A 15,348-nucleotide genomic window follows, 5' to 3' on the forward strand; every position below is an offset into this window, starting at 1 on the left:
TACTTCCTGTAGAGCTGGTCTTGTTGTGGTGAATTTCCTCACAATATCCTTTGTATATTGGTAAATGATTTGATTTCTCCATCAATTTTAAAGCTTAGCTTAGCAGGATATAGAATTCTGGGCTGCAAATTGTTCTGTTTAAGTAGATTAGAGGTAGATGAGCATTGTCTTCTTGGGTGGAAAGTTTCATTAGAGAAGTCTACAGTCACCCTGATGGATTTGCCCCTGTAGGTCAACTGGTGCTTACTCCTGGCAGCTTGAAGAATCTTTTCTTTTGTCTTGACTTTGGACAGGTTGATTACAATGTGTGTTGGAGAAGCTTGATTAGAGTTGAGGTAACCTGACGTCTGATATACCTCTGAAAGGAGTGTGTCAGAATCTTTGGTGATATTTGGGAAATTTTCATTTGTAATATTCTCTAGTATGGCTTCCATTCCCCTGGGGCATTCTTCTTCCCCTTCTGAGATACCTATAACTCATATGTTTGAACGCTTCATAAAGTCTCATAATTCTGTCAGTGAACGTTCTGCTTTCTCTCTTTTCTTTTCTGCCTCTTTAACTATCTGAGTTATCTCAAGAGCTTGGTCCTCTACCTCCGAGATTCTTTCTTCTGCATGGTCTAACCTGTTGTTGATACTTTCTGTTGCTGCCTCTTTAACTATCTGAGTTATCTCAAGAGCTTGGTCCTCTACCTCCGAGATTCTTTCTTCTGCATGGTCTAACCTGTTGTTGATACTTTCTGTTGCATCTTTAAGTTCCCTAATTGACTGCTTTAGTTCCTTCAGCTTTGCTATATCCTTTCTATATTCTTCATATTGTTCATCTCTCATTTGATTCTGTTTTTGGATTTCCTTTTGGTTATTTTCCACTTTATCAGCAGTTTCCTTCATTGTTTCCATAATTTCCTTCATTGTTTTCATCATCTGTATTGTAAATTCCCTTTAAAATTCTGTCACTTCTAACATTTCTTTATAGGTGGAATCCTCTGCAGTAGCTACCTCATGGTCCCTTGGGGGGTTTGCTCTGGACTGGTTTTTCATGTTTCCAGGATTTTTTGGCTGATTCTTTCTCACAAATGATTTCTTTTATCTGTTCCCTTGCCATAATTTTCCTTTCATTTTCTCTTGGTCTTTAAGTTGCCATGCCTCTGAACCAGGGTTTCGAGGAGTCTGTGCCCAGTTGCAAGGAAGCTGTTACTTGGCTGCCATCTTGCTCCAAATCCAATTCACAATAAGTTTTAACCCAGTGAAATAATGTGTGCCGTGAATCTTACAAATATTACCTTATTTAATACAGTTGTGTTATTCCATATTTCAGATGAAGAAGCTGAGGTACAGAGATGTCAGTTGACTTGCCCTGAACAGTCAAAGGGAGATGGAGTAAATTTTGGTATTCTAAAGGAAATACTTTTTAGTCTCTCAAAATAAGCAGAGTTAAATCTTCTTACAAACTAAAGTGTAGGACGCACATTCCTTCAATGCCTTTCAAACCACTATCTGGCTGACATCTGGAAAACTTACCATAAAGTCCTTGTTGTGGGTAATTTGGATATTTCCACCAAATACATTCTGCTTCTTTTAAAGGCATTTTAAAAAATTCTACCAATACTTTAAGTGTGTCTTCTAAGATGACACATCAGTGAGATTGTAACGATCCCTAAGGTGATGGATGATTCTCCTATCAGCCAGGATCCAGGAAGAGGCAGGAACCACATTTGGTTATTCGAGCAGAGAAAATTTAGTATAAAGGATTGCTAAGTGGTTGACTATTGAAAAGGATAAGGGAGAATTCTAAGGGTTTCCAAAAATATCAGATGCCAAGCTGCGGCTATTACCTCTAGGAGAAGGAAGTGCAGACAATGTATAAACTAAGAACTAGATGTCCCCCTTGCCCTACTGGCCTCTTCAAAGAGACTGTGGCTGCCAGAGGAACAGGCTGCCTGGCCAAGGGCAGGGGACAGAGTTGGTCTGTACAAGTGGAATTTATTGTTGCTTGAAGATTCTGAGGGGAACAGAGCTGACCTTAAAGCAGCCTGCCAAGGGAGGGAGCATGTCCTAAGGGTGTAGCTGGAGCTCATCTGGGTGGCCACTGGGCTCTTGCTCTGAATAATAGTGATGATGATAATAATAATAGTAATAGTAATTAGTATTAGTAATAGTAATAATAATAATTATTATTATTATTATGGTGATAATAATTATAATAATAATGGTAGAGGACTGAACCAGAAGAGATGTGTTTTATTGGACTATAATCTTAAAAGTTCACTTTGTTGCTCTCTATTGACAAAGCTTAACATTCTGCTTAAGCCAGTCAAGGAGAAATGTGTACAAAGTCCAGCTTTAGTATCACAGAACAGGAAAGAAGGGTGAAATTGGAGCTCAGAGGCAATAATAAATTGCCAACTGAAATAATAGCAAAATAGAAATTGGAACAATATTGGGACATTGTTTCAAGGGACAGTGAGGGTTCTGGTTGAAATCGTGCTTTTCTAAAATTTATTGGTCTATCTTCTAAATGTGCTTCTTTCTGGATAGCCTACGTGGTCTTGCAATCTACCTAGTTTCCAGGGCTGCATCAGGGTAGGAGCCCTAAAGTCAAGTGTCTACAAGTCCAAGCAGGTATTGTCAGTGAGGAGAGCCATCCAGATGCAGGTGGTGCTCACCTGAGAGCTCAGGCCCCTCCAACAGGCAGCAGCTCCTCAGCTCCAACCATTGGGTGCTCTGGAGGATAGTGGGCCCTGAGGTGCCAAACCTTATTTTTCAAGAGAAGATAGAAATCCCCATCTCCTAATCTTTAAACCTTGGCAAATAAACTAAATGGGAAAATGCTATGTGGACCAAGCAAGCACATCTCTGGGTGGATTCAGCCTTACCTTCCCTCACTTGCTCCAACCAATTGATTTTCAAGCCCCATTTATTTCTCTTTTGAAAACATTCAGCTTTTTTTTCAAAAATAGTGCAGGTCATCATTGCCTCTTTCTTGGGCTGTAATCCTCATTTCCAATCCGTGGTCCCCACTCCTCCAGGCCACCATCAGGGTGACGTTTCTAAACCATAGCTCTTTTTTTGTGTCTCCTCTCTGTTTAATGCCTTGCCTAGTTCCCTTGGCTCTTGTGGATAAAACTCCACTGGCCTAGCATTTTAATCCCTGCGTGGTTTGGTGCCTCCCTGCCCTTCTAGCTTTGGGTTCTACCATTCTTGTCCACGCCCTGTAAACTCGGCTACTTCATATGACTCAGATTTCCCTGAACATCTTTGCTTCCCCACTTTCCTGCTTTTATATTTGCTGTTTCCTTTCCCACAACTTGTTGCCTCCACAACTTGTCTACCAGGCAACCTCCTACTCACTCTTCATATTTTTTTATTAAATCATATAAATACATAGATCATGTATACATTAATGCATTTATGGGGTACAGTGTGCTGATTTCATATACATTTGTAATGCTTACATTGCACTGGTTAATATATCCCTCACCTCATTTACTTAATTATCGTGTTAAGACATTTATACTCTTCAAGATCTGGTTTGAACGTTAGCCCCTTGGAGCAGCCTTCCCTTCTCTTGCTGTTAACTCAGTGCTCATTGTCTGTTTGTACTTGACACAGCAGCCCTGGACCCTGCAGCCATATCTGTCTCCCAGCTATATTTCCAAGGGCCATTACTCATAAGTCTGTATCATTAAGGCCTCGAATAGCAAATATTGTAGGTGGTCAATAATTTATCAAATGATTAAACCACTGAGTGGGTAAATGAATGAAAGCCTGGGTGAGTTGGTTTTTTACTGAATCTATCTCTGAATCTTTCTATGCTGGTTCATTGTTTCTTACTGATGGGTACCACTTTGATCCTCATAGAAGACTCTACCATGTCTAGACAACAGCCAACCACCCAGACCAGGCTGATTTCAGAAGCCTGGGCTGTTAGGGATTTATTCTGAATTGCTCTTTACTGTTTTGTAGAAAGCCCTCCAGACTCCTTTGGAGCCATGAGACCTCAACCACCATTGCTCTCATAAATTGTCAGAGTAGAGCTATGTTACTCCCTATGCAAATAAAACACATACAAACCATCATTCTGTAGGCTTGTTGTTTCTAATAGAATCATTTTGAAAGCAGGATTTGGGGTGTAGGTTTGGCCAGCTTGGGATGGACGTTAGGGGCAGGGACAGGAGAGCTTGGACAGGAGCATTGTACTTTTGGAACCAAGGTTGGAGTATTTATCATGTGGTAGGGACCCAGCAGCTTTGTGCATGGAGTACCCTGGAGACAGCAGGTGAGAGATTCCACCAGAAGAGGGAACGGTGGGCTTATTTATTTATTTAAATTAAGGCCAATTATGTTTTTGTAAAGTGCAAATTCTGGGAAAGTTTGCTTTCACTGTAAACATGTTGGTTGGAAGTCATTAATATGACACTCACACATCCCTAATAAAGTACCTAACCCACAGATCTGACACCACTGAAATACCCAGAGGACATTAGTATGGGTCTTAAAACCAAGAGTATTGGAAACAAGATATTTTTACTTCTCGTTTGGGAGTAATATAATTGCATTTTGTGGCTCTAGCAGATGCTGGGGCCAGCTGCTAGGGGAGCCTTGGCTTTTTTTCCTTCCCCCACTCCCCCAGCTTTGGGCCCTTCCAGATAAAACCCTGTGCAGAATTCACATAAAAACCAAACTTGGAAAAATGATCTCTTGGTTGAAAACCCATGTTTTTGTGTGCAAAATATGTCTGAGACTACGTAGACTGTGTAGATATTTTTATTACTTGGACCTGGGCGAGTAGAGAACAAAACATGTGTATACACACACTCTCTATATCATCCTTACAATTTATATGCATACTTGTTGTTTGTTTTTTAAGTTTGTTACATGAGTACTGAAGACCTTTCTTTCTGCCTGACATTGAACCTGTGTCTTAAAGACAGATTGAGACTGGATTGTCCCTGGGAGGGCCTCCTATCTTTTTCCTGATGGGCTGTTACAGGGGAAGTTGTAGGAGGGGAAGCTGATTTCTCCGGGCTGGACTAGTTTATGGGGTTGAAATAAAGCCCAGCCTGTTGTGGGTAGCACCTTCTGGGGCTGGTGCGAGAGGCAGCAGAAACCTGGGGCTGAGAATTCTCTGGGAATCTAGACCCTCTGGGGATCGCACGGCCCACCGTCCACAGATGGGAGCTGCACGTACACTGGAGGGGGCACAGCTCCTCACCTCTGAGTGGGCCAGTGGGCCCGGGGGCCTCCTCTCCATGTGCTTGTGGCCCTGGCTTCCTTACCACCTGTGGCTCTAAGGCGGCCCCGGGGGATACAGGGGACCCAGCAGGGTAGCCGCCTGGGGCTCCATACAGCAGGTTGTGTTTTGCAGGTCTATGTGACATCTATACAACGGCTGCATATGGCACAGGGCGTTTGAAATATAGCTGGACTGAATATAGAGGGCTGCCTGGAAAACATGCATGGATTTAGAAAACTCAGCATGGAAAAGAATATGAGAGAACTCTTGAATACTTTTAAAAATTAATGAAGTCATACTATATACAGTGTATTGGATATCATATATATTAGGTTAAACTATAAAATATTAAAATTAATTCCTTCTGTTTCTTTACATAGCTTCTAGAAATTTTTAAATGACGCATGCGGTTTGCATTTGTGGCTCAGGTTCTATTTCTACTGGGCAGTGCAGCTCACGTGCTAAGGGACTGGCCACATGCTGCCCTTCTGAATGAGGAGCCTTTAGAACAGCAGTTCTCAAACTATGGGTCAAAACCCCTTTGTTCCATTTGTAGCAACGGGGCAATTAGGAAGGTTGAGAACCACTGCCTTAGAGGAACATTTCTGCAGAGCCTGGCACACAGGGCGTTGCGCCTCGATGGCACCTGGACCTCTATCTGTCCACACCCGGGGTCCCCTCCCCCTGGCAGCACAGGGAGGTGCGGATGTGCTCCCGTGTTGATGTCCTTTAGACGAGAGTTTTGCGTTCTTTCACTTAGCTCTCCACATGTCAGTGGTCAGCTTCAGACCTGAGAACCATGCAGGGCCTTGCAGGGATGCAAGGACTGAGACTCAGACCCTTTCTGGCTACTGCCACCCAGGAGGGGAGAAATGCCACATGCATGGACCTAGCAGCACAAAGCACTGTGTGCAAGGAGTCCAGGAGTGGGGCAGCCACAGCTGAGAAGGTTCCAGAAGCTGGAGTTCACCATGGAGGGAGACAGCAGGGAAGATTCCACACAAGGGCTAGGCTATGACCAGGAGACTGAGGTGGGAAGGGCAGCCATGCATCTCACCTGCCCACCCCAGGCTGTCCCCCATCTGGCTGTTCACTGACATGGGCCAAGAGGCAGCCAAGCCAACCGCGGCCCTGCTGCCCCTCCGTCCAGCCCTCCCTGCCCTTCCTGAGGGGGCTTGGTCAGTGCTGTGGGGAGGAAGGGCCCACCTGCTGCTCCCTGGTCTGCAGGGATTGAAGCTGCCGCTGAGCAGATACTAAGGGACCTGGGGATTCTGACATGGTTTGTGCTCCCGAGTTCCCGCCACACACAGACGTCATACCTTGGCGGCAGTTTTTCTGTTTGAACGTCCAAAGGACAAACTAAACATTTAAAATCTGCAAGCTGGACAGTCTTTGCTTTGGAGCCCGCAGTGGCTTTCTTCATCTTGACAGTGGAGTCATCTTTCTCGGCATCCAGGGGGTATTCAGGAAGCAGGAGGAGAAGGAAGCCGAGGGAGCTGGGGGGGTCAGTGGGCGGGCCAGTTCTGCCCTTTCTGGGTTCAGGGTCTGTCCACTGGGCGGGGAGGCCTGGCAGTTCCTTCCTCCCAGTGCCGCATCGGCTGGATGTCTGTCCTCTGTTTGCCTTTCTATTTCTATCGTGGTAAAATACACATGGCAGGAGATTTACTGTGCTTGGCTGTTGGTACAAGTGCTGCACCGCCTTCACCGCGGTCTGGTTCCAGACATTTTCATCACCCCAGCAGGAAATGCCCAGTCTCCTCTTTCCCTAGACCGCTGATCTGCGTTCTCTCTTCACGGATCTGCCAGTCCTAGACATGTCACACAGGTGACCTCTGACGTTGTGTAGCCTTTAGCGACTGGCTGCTGTGACTTAGCACAGGCTGTCACGGAGCATCCACGTTGGGCATCTGTGAGTGCTTTGCACCTCTCGCAGGTGGGTCTATCGAGTGACTGCGCGGCCTTCCCCACTCACTCTCCAGCAGTGGACACTTGGGTGGCTTCAGGGACAATGCTGCTGTGACTGTGTGTCTGTGTTTCTGTTTTGCCCTCATTTTCACCTCGGCTGGGCACACTCTTTTCTCGCCTCAGCCTCCTGTGAGTCTCCTGAGACACACTTGACTCTGAAGGGTGGCCAGTGAGGGGGGAAGCGCGTACATGCTCTGGGAGTCAGGGGTCCCTGCTCCTGGCGTGGCTTAGCCACAGATGGGCCAAACTTGGGTGAGTCCTTTCCCTTCTCCATGCCTCAGTTTCCTCTTCTGTGCACAGGAGATGGACCCTTTGCCTTCCTTGAGGCCCTAGACAGTGGCACTCTGGGTGGGGGCACGTTCGTGGCTGCCTGTTGTTCTATCTGCCATGTGAGTTGTTGCAGCAAAGGGCTCGTGCAGGAGAAGGGGTCATGCCTGTCACTAGGCCTCATGAATTGGACTAGGGTGTTAGGGTGGAAACGAGCTTGACCCTGCTGGGAGGAGGGAATCCAACTGCAGGGTCCTCCTGGTCCACTGAGGGAAGTGGGGCTGGGAAGAGAGTGTGGCTCAGCGTGGAGCAGGTGGCTGTCAGCCTGAGCTTGGAAAACCCAACTCTCTACAACTTTTCTTTTGTCTTCTCTATTCAAGCACGTTGTGGCTATTCTGGAACCATACTGCATGGGTTACAGTTCTGGTTCTACAGGTACTATTTATGTGACCTCAGAGAAGTCACTTAACTTCTGTGTGCCTCAGTTTCCCTACCTGTGGAACAGGCATGGTCTGTACTTCATCGTTTGTTATGTAGATTAAATAGGATCACCCCACATAAAGTCCTAGGCAGTACCTGGCTCTGGGCAGAGCTGGCGAGCTTGATGGCAGCACTGACGCAGATGACAGAGACCTTCTTCTGCACAGAGTCACTCTGAATTTTGGTGGTTCATACGTTGCCACATACCATTTAGCATCTAATATTCTGTGTGGTTTTCTTTGGTTCTTTGGCATGCATCCCCACCCAGATCCTAAGCTTCTGGAAGGCAGGTCTGCTCATCTGGTGAGAAGGTGGGCCAAGACCTGGGGAAGGGCAGTGGGCTTAGAAGACTGGGCAGTATGAGCCTGGTATTGGACACAGCCAGTCCAGTGGGGACCAGGCAGCAGTCCATTGGGGAGCAGGCAGCAATATGGTGACAGTCCCTGGCCATTGGGTCCTGCTTAGGGGCCCAGTCGACTTGGGCACAACTGAAATGGGATCTTGGGTCCAGGGATTTAGCTTCCTTTACTTACAGAAGCTGCTCTCAAATGGGCAAGGTGCTCTACCAAGGGGCTCTGTGTGGGAGGTGTTGTGGGTTGGGAGAAGCTAGTTTTCCCTGGCGGGGAGTAGGGGAGGGCGTGGCTGGTGCTCACAGATCACAAATCAGTGTGATTTACTGAACTCGCTGCTCACCTGTATGGCAGCTCGGTAGACACGAGCTGAGCCCTGGAGTCTGGCTACAGAGCTGGCTGCACAGTGGCCCCTGTGACAGCAGTTACTTTGTGCTATTGTGTGAACCTGTAACTATCTGCTGTTCAGCTGTGAATTCCTTAACCGCCGGCTTCCTGTGGTCTGTTCACTGACTGGCTGGCGCATAGTAGGTGTGTTTGGAAATATCGAATGCAGTGAGCACCTGGAAAGTTTTTCGCTGTGAAGGACCACGGCTGTAGGAGCCCGGCCAGGGTGTGGCAAGTGCTGGCTGAGGGATACTCATGAGGTCTTCTCTGGGTGTCTGGGTCTTTGGAACAGAGTGGTAAATCTAGAGGTGGCTGGGAGGCACTGTGCCTCCATCCCCTGAGTCCCTCTCAGCATGCTCCCAGGCAAGGGTACACATTTGGGGGTTCCAGCTGGCACAACCTGTTCCTCTGGATACTGAGTCTCCTGAATTCCAAGCACGTGAGCCAATGCACACACCCTGTGGCTCTGTGTATCCACAGACCGACCCCAGCCACTGTCTGCTCTCAGTGCTTTGTGAAACCAAGTGGAAGGGCTGAGTCCAACAACAGTCATCCTGATGTTACTTTCGCTGTCTGCAAGGGTGTACATGTGGTGCTGCAAGTGGGGAGGGATGATGGTGAGTCCGACAAGGGGGAAGCCTCTGGTCTGGACTGTCTTGGTACTTTTAGATGTGTCAGGGGCTACTAGGCAGGTGACTCATACCATGTAGACCTTCTAATGATAGTAACAGTCGCTGTTTGGAGACATGCCACTGACAGCTAGTGTACTAAGTATTATTGTTCCTTATAACCACCCCATGAGGTTGGCACATCTTGGTCTCACCGGAAACTGGTCTAGACAGTTAAGTACTGTGCTCAAGACGAGACAGCTATACAGGGCTGAGCTGGTGCCCAACGGCAGGTTTCTTTTCTTCCAGGCTTGGGCTCTTATCCAGGATGCTATGTTGCCTTCCACACAGAGTTAACCAGAAACCGCTGCACTGTGCTGCTTTTAAGCCCTTGCAGCGACTGTCTTGGGTAATCAGCGCACACTAATGCTCACCTGTGTGTGTATATTTATTTCTGTGATGCCCGCTCTTCTTTCCTCCCTCCTACCCAGCTGTCCATTTGTCCAGCCACCTGTGTAGCAAACATTTATCAGGTGCTTCCTGTGTGCCCCAGGACACTGTTAAGTCCTGGGGATACATCGGTGGTGACGTGTTCCTTGCCCCTGCTCACAGTTCAAGGGGAGACGTTATCCAAGTAAACAAGCGATTAGGGTACAGGGTGATAAATCCAGAGGAAGGTGCTGGAGCTGGGAGCAGGCAGTGGGGTAACTCCCGCCATCATGAATAGCTAGAGCAGGCCAGCCAAAGGAAGGGACGTCTGTCTACAGAAAGACTTTCCTAAGGAGAGAAAAATAAAATGTGAAAAGGCTCAGATACGAGCAGATAGTGCACTAGGCGGTCAGCTGCTTACTTTACCATTTCCTCAGCTGCAGTCAATGATAGAAAGTGACTCTGTTTTTGACATGAGTTTCTGCTTCCCAAGTTCTTGGTGGAAGGTCCAGGCTTCTGGACTGAACTGGCTCAGGCTTTCAGTCCCTGGCCACTGACTGCCTTGTGCTAATGGCTAGTCCCAGTGATTGTATAAGGGATATATTTTCTACTCTAACCTGCCCACGTTACCTGGTTTTGGTGGTAGTCTCTTCCTTTACCTCAGGGCCAAGTTTAGTGTCTCTGGTTATAGGTGTCAACTCCATGAAGTCCAGCCTGGAATCGGCTACTGGCCTCTGGGCGGATGGGACCCCCCCCCCCACAAAGCCTGGCTGCAGGGACAGATGGGGTGGAAGCCTCCTGACAGTCAAGGACAGCTGCTCCGTGTTGCAGCCTCACCAAGATCAGAGGAAATGTGTGCTAGTCCAACCTCAATTTTGCTTACAGTCCCTGCCAATTTCATGTTAGCAGATCCGTTCAGAGCTGGGAGTAATGGGCCGTATCAGGCCTCAGACCTGGAACAATGACTTGTTGATGTCACCCACTGGCTTTTTATGGAAATTATTAATAAATCAGTAATTTTATCTGCAGTGATGTTGTGTTTATCAATATTTAATTTACCTTCGGGTGCCCACATTTTCTTCATCTTTGCCTTAAACTCTGCTGACATCGCTCTTCTTTCTAAAGCTCTGCTCAGTAGATTAAGTTATCAGTGGTGGGAAAGGTCAACTTCTCTCTCTCTCTCTCTCTCTCTGGAATATGGCTTTATCTTTTCTTTTCTTTTTAATCTTTGTGTGATTTGGCTCAGGGGGGTTGGGAACCAAGCTGAGAGAATGCGGTGTCTCTGGTGACAACAATGACAGATTTGTCCAGCTTCAGAAAAAGACAAAACTTTCCAGTTATGACCCTGCATAAGTAGAGGCCTGTTGGTTGGCCTGTGTTTTTCCCACCTTCAAATTAATGCCACTTAGAATCTGAAATGGCATCTGATGTTTTCCTCCCCCAGAGAAATATTTTTGTTTTTGCTACCGACTCATCTTTTCAGACCCAGCGCTTTGATTATTGTTGTCTGGCAGGTTGAATGGGAAGCACTTAAAAATCAAAATAGAAATAGACTCCAAGCTGAGTGTTTTTCTAGCAGGATGGAGTTCAGCCTCGCAAAGGGAAACATCAGCTGGGACACAAGAAAAACTTTCTTACTTCTCAGGATCCAACGTGAGCTAATTGTTGTTATTATTTTTTTATTCTTCTGTTTCAGGAAATTGCAGCTTATTTAATAACATTTGAGAAACATGAAGAATGGCTAACCACCTCCCCTAAGACAAGGTAATGTCCCAAATCTTGCAGTTCTTCAAATATGTACAGTAAGTAGATTGATTTTCGTTGATTACCTGATTTGGCCTGTCCATTCATGGGCAACGAGTTGAAAATCCCATGTTGTGCTTGACGGCTTGTGACATTGAGGTCTCGTCTGATCAAAGACTGTGGCAAAAATGCAGTCAGATGGATTAGAAACAGCGCAGTTTCTGTTCCGTCTTGCCAGTTGGAACTTTTAACCTGATGGCTGTGGCTGGATCCTCCAGCTGGGTGCGTGACACCTTGGCAAGCAGGAATAGCAGGGGAGTTTATTTTGGGAATGTGCTCACCTGCCACTAGTGTTCTCTGGAAACATGCTTGTTCAAAAGAGAAACTAGCTTTACTGCCCATTTTTATCTGGATGTGTTTTACAAACTGAAAGTTATTCTCGATTGGTGTTGAGATCACCCCCAATCAGAAGCAGTGGCTAAGTTCGCAGGTTATTATGCAGTAAATGTCCTTGAACTTACTCACTGACACACACATTTAACGTCTCTTGCCACTTTGGAATAGAGGGAACTGGTGAAAATACAGACAACCTGTGTTCTGCCAGCACAAGGGATGTTATTTTTGTGAAGAATGGTGACATTGGGAATTAGGGTGGATTTTAAAGGCAGCCTCTTCTTTTATCCCTGACTCTAAGTTTTTATTTTTGGTATGTTATATGCTAGAGCTCTGGAAATACGTGGCCACTCTCTGCCAATTGCTGTGACTTTTCTATCAGTGGTGACAGGGCCAAGTGTTTATGGGTTTGAGGGGCATCAGCTAGAGTGGCTTACGGGACACTTGCAGGGGTGTGGTGGGGGTGAGGGGCTGGAGCATAAAAAGTAGAATGTTTCCAGGATGTTTCACTTTGGATAAAAGTTTTGTCAACTGGCACCAAGGAAAGGGGTTGGGGTGCATCCTCTGTGCCCTCAACTGTCAGCCTGACCTGTTCATCCTTCCTCAGTCATAGAGGAAGGAGGCTCTCATCCTTAAAAATGTTTTCTCAGCTCTGCACCTGTGGCTCAAGTGGCTAAGGCGCCAGCCACATATACCTGAGCTGGCAGGTTCAAATCCAGCCCGGGCCCACCAAACAACAATGACGGCTGCAACCAAAAAATAGCTGGGCGTTGTGGTGGGTACCTGTTGTCCCAGCTACTTGGGAGGTGGAGGCAGTAGAATTGCTTGAGCACAGGAGTTGGAGGTTCCAGTGAGCTGTGATGCCAATGCACTCCATCCAGGGTGACAGCTTGAGGCTCTGTCTCAAACAAATAAAAAAAAAAAAAAATGTTTTCTCATTCTAGAAGGTATTTAAAAATATTGCTTCACTAGGCTTTGATCTTTTAGACGAGGGCAACATTTTCCATTTAGGGGAAGGTTAAAAGAAGATTATTTGTTGAGAATCCCATCCCCCAGGTGGCTTTGATTCTTCTACCTATCAGCTAAGACCTGGAGGAGAAGGCCTCTGTGGGCAGTCTCAACACCTCAGCATGCTGCCGCCACAGGTTCCTTTGTTATAAAATCAGGTAGTTTGTATCAGTCAGCTTCTACTGTGATGCCACATAAGAAACAATCCCCAAAGTTAGTGACATAAAACAACAAACTTCCGTTTCCTGTGCATGGGTCTGTGGCCTGGCTGTGGCTTTGGGTCAAGACTACTCCAGGCATCTTTCTGTTTCTTGGACGCAGGCGGAGGAAGCCCCGTCTGTCTGGGACCTCTGCTGCTCACAGAGGAGGGCAGGTGCTTAGAAGCTCAAGGCAGGTGCAATTAAAATCCCTGCTTGACTGTGGTATCAAATGTCACACCTGCTGGCAAATCCATTGGCTAAAGAAAGTCCCATGGCCAAGTCCCCTAAGAATGGGGCTGGGCAGGATGTCCCTTCCCAGAGTGGGGAGCAGAGAGCAAATGGTGGTAACACAGTCTGCTATTGAGTGAGGACGGCAAGGTTATAAACCCTGGAAGCCTGCCCTGCTCCCCTCTTTCCTCAGGGGTGTCTTTTCTAGGGCATCAGAGTCAGCTGGAGGCTCATTAAAGCAGCGGGTCTCAACCGTGTGTCATGACCCTTTGTAACAATGAAAATACATCCTGCATATCAGATATTTACATGATGATTCATAACAGTAGCAAAAGTACAGTTATGAAGATGCAATGAAAATAATTTTATGGTTGGGGGTCATCACAACATGAGGAGCTGTATTAAAGGGTCGTGACATTAGGAGGCATTAGGAAGGTTGAGAACCACTGCATTAAAGCATGCACCCAGGGCCCCCCTCCAGAGTTTCCAAAGCAGTAGGTATGGTGCAGGGCCCAGAATTTGGTATTTCAAACAAGCTCCCAGGTGGTGATCAGGGACCTCACTTTGAGAAACACTGCCCTAGTTTTCTGGGGAGGAGGAGGCTTGCCGGATTTCTGCCTCTGCACCATTCCCTGACTCACAGCAGCAGCTCTCATCTCAAGCAGCTGCCAGCCTCTCCGGGTGCCCTTCACTCCTGGTGACACACTCCTTGAATCTAAATGGAAGAAGAAGAGCTTCTCTTTAGCTGGAGAGTGAGATTCTCTGGAATGCGTCCTGGGTCAGATGTCTGATGTCACACACGCAGATGCGGGCTGGGTTCGAACGTAGAACAGCAGTGGGATCTGTTAAGGCAGACGTTTCACCAGGCGCTTGGGCCTTCGGAATTTAGGTTTTAATTGAAAAGTGAATGTCTCTCGTGGTCGCACCTGACTCCCTTGACTTTTTGGAACATGAAGAGGACGAAGAGACTTTTCACCCTGAGGCCTGGGGGCCTGCCTGGCAGAGGAAGGAATGTGGGTTTCAGATGTGGATGAATTCAGCTTTGAGCCCTGGCTTTGTCTCTGTAAGAAGGTCATCTTAGCTCCTTTAAAAACTCCCCTCTTTCTTCTTTGTGTAGAAAATGGAGTTGGTTTGGGGCCTGTCCTCTCTGGGTCCTTACGGGGATTGGGTGTGATGCTGTTCATGGTCCTGCTTTCGAGCTGCCGGGGTCTGTGTCCGTATCACCGCTTCTCTCGTCTCTCGGGGCAATCCTCCAATCTGCCAGAGGGTTCGGCTTCAGCACACACCTGTCAAAATTTTTCTAGGCTTTGGAAGGACAAATTTTTTTCTACAAGCCTAGGGTGAAGAGAGAAGTTTTCCTATTAGTATTATAATCTCTTCTCTGTGTTTACGCTTGAGAGCTTCACGTCCCAGGAGGAGGGAAGAGTTGCTGCAGTGGTTCAAGGACCTTCCTAAATTAGTTGTTGAGTTAAGTTTGGATGCCCCACCCCCACCCCCATCTCTTGTATTGAAATTAATTGGTGCAGTTAACTGCTGAGTTCATATAAACTGGCCTCCTGGTATTAAGGAATTAATGACACCAATACTCTGCTGAATGAGAAGGCAATACAACTTCTGTTTGCCGCCGCCGCCACTGCTAATTTCATTTTAGAAAATTAATAAAAATGAATTGCACCACTGACATTTATAGAGTTTCCTAATAAAATGATACATTGTTTGTGTGGAGGAATCCCTATTAAATTAATTGTTGTAATCAGTTCACATATAGATGTTGGTAGGGGAGCCGCAGAGGGATCTACCGGCAGTCTCCATGGCTTGCTGAGGGCTGGGGGTTATAAATAGAGGCCTCGCTCAGATGCTGCCCTAATTACAGAGAAGGCCCCGGAGCCCCGGCTCACCTGTTTAATAACGAGGCACTATGTGGCGCTCCCAGGGCTGGGGCTGTGGGGGCCGTGCTGGGCTGAATGCTGAATGTTCAAATGGCCCATATTGTACTCTCAGCAACTGGGACCTCCAGTTTGAAAAATCACCCTTCAGGACATCTTTATTTGGCAC

At 46.9% G+C, this 15,348-nt stretch overlaps 1 protein-coding gene across 10 annotated transcripts in view; it reads left to right on the forward strand.

The window, feature by feature from the left end:
* Window positions 1–15,348, forward strand: part of LOC128574629 (calmodulin-binding transcription activator 1) — a 759,325-nt gene that overhangs the window by 196,309 nt on the left and 547,668 nt on the right. For all 10 annotated transcript variants that reach the window (XM_053575459.1, XM_053575460.1, XM_053575461.1 and 7 more), the window contains exon 2: window positions 11,418–11,485. The gene's annotated coding sequence lies outside the window, so the exon portion shown is untranslated. The remainder of the gene's footprint in view (window positions 1–11,417; window positions 11,486–15,348) is intronic.

The sequence above is a fragment of the Nycticebus coucang genome, chromosome 22 (genome assembly GCF_027406575.1).
Source record: "Nycticebus coucang isolate mNycCou1 chromosome 22, mNycCou1.pri, whole genome shotgun sequence".
Lineage (NCBI taxonomy): Eukaryota > Metazoa > Chordata > Mammalia > Primates > Lorisidae > Nycticebus > Nycticebus coucang.